This window comes from Chiloscyllium plagiosum, unplaced genomic scaffold (assembly GCF_037043375.1).
Source record: "Chiloscyllium plagiosum isolate Xiang-an unplaced genomic scaffold, Cpla_swu_hap1 HiC_scaffold_27, whole genome shotgun sequence".
In the NCBI taxonomy this organism is placed as follows: domain Eukaryota; kingdom Metazoa; phylum Chordata; class Chondrichthyes; order Orectolobiformes; family Hemiscylliidae; genus Chiloscyllium; species Chiloscyllium plagiosum.
Window position 1 is genome coordinate 83,116,933 of NW_028270165.1, and position 6,681 is coordinate 83,123,613.

The window sequence follows — 6,681 nt, forward strand, 5'->3', positions numbered from 1 at the left end:
GCCTGACCAATGTTCTGTACAGTGGCAACATGACCTCCCAACATCTATCCTCGATGCTCTGACCAACAAAGGAAAGCACACCAAACGCCTTCTTTACTATCCAATCTGCCTGCGTCTCTACTTTTAAGGAACTATCAACCTGAACTCCAAGGTCTCTTTGTTCAGCAACACTTCCAAGGAACTTACCATTAAGTGTAAAAGTCCTGCTCTGATTTGATTTTCCAAAATGCAGCACCTCATATTTATCTACATTAACCTCCAACTGCCATTCCTCAGCCCATTGGCCCATCTGATCAAGGTCCCGTTGTGATCTGAGGTAACCTTCTTTAGTGTCCACTACACCTCCAATTTTGGTGTCATCTACAAACTTGCTAACTATACCTCCTCCGTTTACATACAAATCATTTATAGAAATGACAAAAAGTAGCGGGCCCAGCATCAATCCTTGTGACACACCATTGGTCACAGGCCTTCAGTCTGAAAAGCAACCTCCATCACCACCCTCTGTCTTCTGCCTTCTAGCCAGTTTGTATCCAAATGGCTAGTTGTCCCTGCATGCCATGAGATTAAATCTTGCTCACCAGTCTCCCATGAGGAACCTTGATGACCGCCTTCCTGAAGTCCATATAGATCACGTCCATCGCTCTGCCCTCATCAATCCACTTTGTTACTTCCTCAAAAAACCCAATCATGTTCATGAGACATGATTTCCCAAGCATAAAGCCATGCTGACTATCCCTAATCAATTCTTGCCTTTCCAAATACATGTAAATCCTGTCTCTTAGGATTCTCTCCAAAACCTTTATCGAATTCAATAATTCTCGGGCCTGAAATCCATAGTATCCTCGTCCCTTCCACACACACCAAGCCTTGTTATCACATAGTCTGTCATTACACACTACCTATTCTTAGCCACGAACAGTCTCCATTCACCCTCCCACGCAGATCGTTATCAACTTCCTTTCCTGTCCACAGTTCTTCCCTCGCTTTGGGCTCTGTCCTGATCTATCATTAACTGCGTCCGCCTTCCTCCCATATAAACCAACGTTTTCCCAAAATATCTCCTGCATATAAACCAACGTTTTCCCAATCACCATCAGTTCTGTGGAAGGGTCACCGGCAACTCCTGTTTTTTGTTTCAGATATACAGCATCCACAGTTCTTTCACCTTTTTATTGAGGTCGAGTTGGAAATTACTTCGAGAGACAGAAGGAGTGGGGGCAGAGACAGAACACACATGTACTGTTGATCTCCGTTGTTACTCATAACGTAAAATCATTGCAGTGCGGTCACTTCCCTTAAGCATGAGCTTGTGGCGCAACGGTAGGGCGTCTGACTCCAGATCAGAAGGTTGCGTGTTCGAATCACGTCAGGCTCACTAACGTCAACTTCTTACATTTCAAATGAAGAAAGGAGAACGTTCACTCCGGGTATCTGTTGAGCCAAATCTTCTTTGCGGAAATTTTCGATCACACGTGAAGCTTTGCTGTCAGTTTGATTTGTGAACACTGTGTCAGGGAGGTGGTGTGCCCATTGTTTGGGTAAATGTTCAGCTCCCCCAGTTCATCACGGGATTTAAACACAGCCGCCTCCCTCTGGGCAGCCGCTTCATTCAGTTGGTGACAGCGCGGTGTGAATAATGTAATACCGATATTTTTACAACATAATCCAGCTTTATGTTTCAATCTATCAGGAGAGTGTTAGCGAGTTCAGATAGAAATGTTTCCCACCAACTGCAAATCCTTTCCTCTCACTGGACACAGTTAAAATTATCTTTATTCAACAGGAGGAGCGGAAACTCTAGTCTGACGCCCCTCTCCACATTAACGGTGAGCCTGAATTTTATAAACGGTGTCAGTAAAATCCAGTGGCGGACACTGATTTGGTTCAATCGATTTTTTTTTTACCAAGAATAATTCACCGAGAGAATGCTGCTGTGTGAAACAGCGTGGGGAATTACTGCAGGGCCTCCTGCGCATGGGACACACCGCAACTGATGTGTTTCATCTTCACCAGGCTCAACACAATATGTAAATAAGTGTCTCATTCTGTCGCCTTCTCCCTGTAAATCTGCATATTGTTACATTGAACATGCCCACCGAATTCCCATTTGTGTCCATTGAATCTGCCTCTTTGTCACTGTCAGACAGCTACTTACTGACCACACTCCCTGTGCGAAAACGGTCTTCCTAATGTCAGTTTTACTTATTTTCCTGATGACTTTAAATCTCTGCCAAATTATTCTCGATCCTTTCAGACCTGGGAGCATTTTCACTGTATTATTTCCTCTGTCTAAAACCCTCATGACGTGGAAAACTTCATTCAGACCAGCTTTCAGCCCTCTGTTCTCCATAGAGAGCTGCCCCAAATTTTCCAATCTCCCTTCATTGCTGACATTCCTCAGGACGGTACCATTCACGTTAACCTGTTCAGCGCTGTCTGCAATCACTTCACTTCCCCGCTTCCTGAAGTGTCACCCTCAGAATTGAGCGTAATACAGGTGGAGGATTCATTCAGACTCGGATTGCGCGGGCGAAAAATCTGCAATACTTGTTCTCACTTTGAACAAGTGTTTCCCTTCGCCGTGTTCACTGCAATGGCAGCTCTGCGCCGTCCCTAATTCAGGCAGTCCGATCTTATTTAATAAAGCGGCTTTTTGAGAAAATTCATCAGGTATTTTTGCTCAGGTCAATTTAAGGAATGATGGTTCGCCTGGGATTGGAACCCGGGAATTCTCACACGGCTGCATATGCTCGAAGACCCAAAGCTAGAATCATATCCCAGACTAACGAGCCACCAGCCATGGGTGCAGCCACCTCCGGAAGCAGCTGAGACTTGCTCAGTATGAAATACATTGTGCATTGCTCCCAGAATTGCAAGTAAGGAAGAGTTTCAAGAACATCTGCTTCTCAATCTGTCTCGCTGCTCCTAGGACGCTGCTGTTTGTCCAGTCCCCAGGGACCGGGCTCTCTCCACTGGTGGATAATTGAACCATTTCGTTTCTACTTTCAAGCTGTGCTGGTGGAAGGCAGAGCCCATTCACTCTTCTGCTCTCTCAAACTATTACGTGAGGCGGGAGAAGTCAGTTACAGTCATGCGTAGGAAATGGGCAACTTTGAACATGTTCCAAAGGTCCTGTTAACGGAGAGATAGAAAGATGCTGTGCTGTCGGGACAGAGAGAAATGGACACCGGAGACTCTTCCCTTAGGTAAATTGATATGAGTGCATTTTTGTGTAGCCTGCTTGGTGTTCAGAATTTGTCTTAACACAACAATCCTGCAGGAAGTCTTTTGTTACACCGTTGGTTTCTTTACTGCGGGCAATGGACTAAAACAGCAAGTCATGTGTTTCAACTTCACCGGTTCATTGCCATCTGAGAGAAGAGGTTTCACACGAGATCAGGACACATCGACAGAGAACAGGACAAGACAACTCAGAGCTCCACAAGGGTGCCAGCGCAACTGTGTAAATTTGACTTGTGTATCGATGTGATATATTGAGCTCAGATACCCAGATTTGTTTTGGGAAACAAATGACATGGCAAGGAAAAGAACAGAGCGCAGTTGTACGGGAAAGCTACGAAAGACATTAAGTGAGTCGAAGAAAATGGTTTCATTTCTGGGTTATGATCCCAGCATGCACCCGCTGTGCCATTCTCCTGCATTGCACGGTAGCTTTTCCAGAGAAGTATTCAGCTTTTCATCTAGCGTGTGACTTGCATGTTCGAGAATGACGTCAAAAGATCTTCACTGCTGTAGTGTCATGTGCTGTTGTGCAGACATGTCGCCGATGTGCAAATATAAACTCAGAGAGCAATGTACACTGGAGACTCTGAGCCAGCTGAAACTTGCTCAGTGTGAAATACATTCCACATTGCTCCAAGAATTGCAAGCAGCAAAGTGTTTCCAGAACATCTGCTTGTCATGCTGTCCCCGGGGCGCTGATATTTGTCTCATCCCCAGGAACTGGTCTATCTCCACTGGCGGATAATTAAACCAATTTGTTTCTAATTGTACTCTTTTTTGGAGGGAGGGAAGAGTCGATTCGCTCTTCTGCTCTTTCACTCCCCATCCCTTGGGGTGAGAGGTATCACTTACACTTTGTGGGCGGCACGGTGGCACAGTGGTTAGCACTGCTGCCTCACTGCGCTAGAGATCCGGGTTAAATTCCCGCCTCAGGCGACTGACTGTGTGGAGTTTGCAGGTTCTGCCCGTGTCTGCGTGGGTTTTCTCCGGGTACTCCGGTTTCTTCCCACAGTCCAAAGATGTGCAGGTCAGGTGAATTGGCCATGCTAAATTCCCCGTAGTGTTAGGTAAGGGGTAAATGTAGGGGTATGGGTGAGTTGGGCTTCGGCGGGTCGGTGTGGACTTTTTGGGCCGAAGGGCCTGTTTCCACACTGTAAGTAATCTAATGAGTGGGAAGTGAGTAACTTTGATTGTGAATTTCCTCCAAACGTCTGTTATTGGAGAGATAGAAAGATGCTGTGCTGGCGGGGCAGAGAGAAATGGACACCGAGGACTCTTCCCTCAAGTAGATTCATATGAGCACATTGTTGTGCAGCCTGCTTGGTGTTCAGAATTCGTCTTCACGCAGCAATCTTACAGAAAATCTCTCGCAAAGTGGGCATCGCTTTCATCGCTGCGACCGCGCAGCAGTTAACATCTGAGCCCAAGTGCCCCAGATGAAGAGAATCCGAGTGAAACCTTCACTCACTGAGAGTCATCCCCACGGCTCTGAGCTGCGGGACTGCATGCAATCCAACACGGAAGGGAATGTTAAATGAACCATTGTCGCTACCTCAGCCTCTCTGTCCCAGAGACAGGCAGCGGGACGGCATAAACACATACCATCGTTCTCAGCCGACAGAGGTGGTCCAGCCCATCGGGTCCACGACGACTCTCTGCCACTTGTCTCTCTCTGAGGTGATTCACAATCAGTGATATCTGTCCGAATACTAAGGGACTGTGTCTGAATGGTGATACAGTTTCTGATATGCTGATCGTCTTGTCATTCACGTACGAACCGGCGTGGCGAATTACAGCAGGCAAGGCACGAAATCACAAAGTATGCGTCTCAGCTCATTGGCATCTCAGAGAAGTGGGCTTGCGATTCAGTTCGTAGGAAGCCGACGAAGAACAGGAGAAGACCACTCAGACTTCGAAAATCAAGTTACTTGAACAGTGTGAGTTTCGGTATGATCCGGGGCATCCAGACAGTCGTTTGAAAGGCAAGAGGCTGAGCAGAGTGCTATCACAAAGGACAGTTGCTCAAGGAGACACTGAGCAACAGCAGAGGATGGTTTCGATCTATCGACCTCGGGCGTTATGGGCCCCGCACGCTCCCGCTGCGCCACTCTGCTCCTATGCACAGCGCTCGCTTCCACAGGTCCCTTCAGACTTTCGTCTGGCGCCTGGCATGCACGTTCGAGACTGATGAGAAAGTGAGGTCTGCAGATGCTGGAGATCAGAGCTGAAAATGTGTTGCTGGAAAAGCGCAGCAGGTCAGGCAGCATCCAGGGAACAGGAGAATCGACGTTTCGGGCATAAGCCCTTCTTCAGGAAGTTCGAGACTGATGTCAAAGATCACCACTGCTGTCGTCTTATATGATGTTGCGCAGACGTATGGAGGCTGTGTAAATACAAACTTTTTCCAACTTCCCAAATTCTGTTGGTCGAACTGTGATTTCACTCTGAATAGACGCCATGCGGCCCACCTTCGCTCTGCTGGGTCGACACAGTAAGTGAACGTGGGTCTCTATTCGTATCATTCTCTTGCCTTCTCCATGTAATTCTGCACATTGTTACTTTAAACATGACCACCGAATTCCCGTTTGCGTCTAATGAATCTGCCTCTTTGTCAGTGTCAGTTAGGGATTTACTGACCCCAACCACTCCCTGGACGAAAGCGTTCTTCCTAATGTCACTTTTGGTTCTTTTCCTCATGACTTTAAAACACTGCCGAATCGTTGCCGATCCTTTCAGGAGTGGGAGCATTTTGACTACATTACTTTCTCTGTCTCGACGTCGCATGACTTGGAAAGTTTCAATCGGGCCAGATTTGAAACTTCTGTTCTCCGAAGAGATCTGTCCCAAATTTCCAATCGACCCTCATCGCTGACAGCCCTCAAACACCGCACCACTCACGTCAACCTATTCAACGGTATCGCCAATCATTTCACTTCGCTGCTTGCTGTCCCATTGGTACGCCAGGGAGCCCAACCTCGTTTAACGAAAGTGCTTTTTGAGAAAATTAAGCAGGCACTTTTGCGTAAGTCACGAAACGCGGGCTCGTCCAGGATTTGAACCCGGGAGCTCTCGTACGTCTGCGTCGACGAAGACCCAAAGCAAGAATCACACCCCTAGACCAACGAGCCAGCCAACTGGACCCCTGCGCCCCCACTCGACCTCTTGAACCAGCTGAGTCTTGCTCAGAGTGAAGTATAGTTGACATTGAACAGGCTGGGGCTGTTTTCTCTGGAACGTCGGAGGCTGAAGGGTGACTTCATGCAAAATTATTAAGGGCATGGATAGGATAAATAGGCAAAGTCTTTTCCCTGGGGTCGGGGAGTCAAGAACTAGGGGTGCATAGATTTAGGGTGAGAGGAGAAAGATATAAAAGAGACCTAAGGGGCAACGTTTTCACGCAGAGGGTGGTGCGTGTATGGAATGAGCTGCCAGAGA

General features: G+C 47.3%; 1 non-coding gene across 1 annotated transcript; it reads left to right on the top strand.

Annotated features, from left to right (window-relative positions):
- The first annotated feature begins 1,306 nt into the window (after positions 1-1,306).
- Positions 1,307-1,378, top strand: trnaw-cca (transfer RNA tryptophan (anticodon CCA)). The gene has a single exon. It is a non-coding gene; the product is annotated as a tRNA-Trp (tRNA).
- The last annotated feature ends 5,303 nt before the right edge of the window (positions 1,379-6,681 follow it).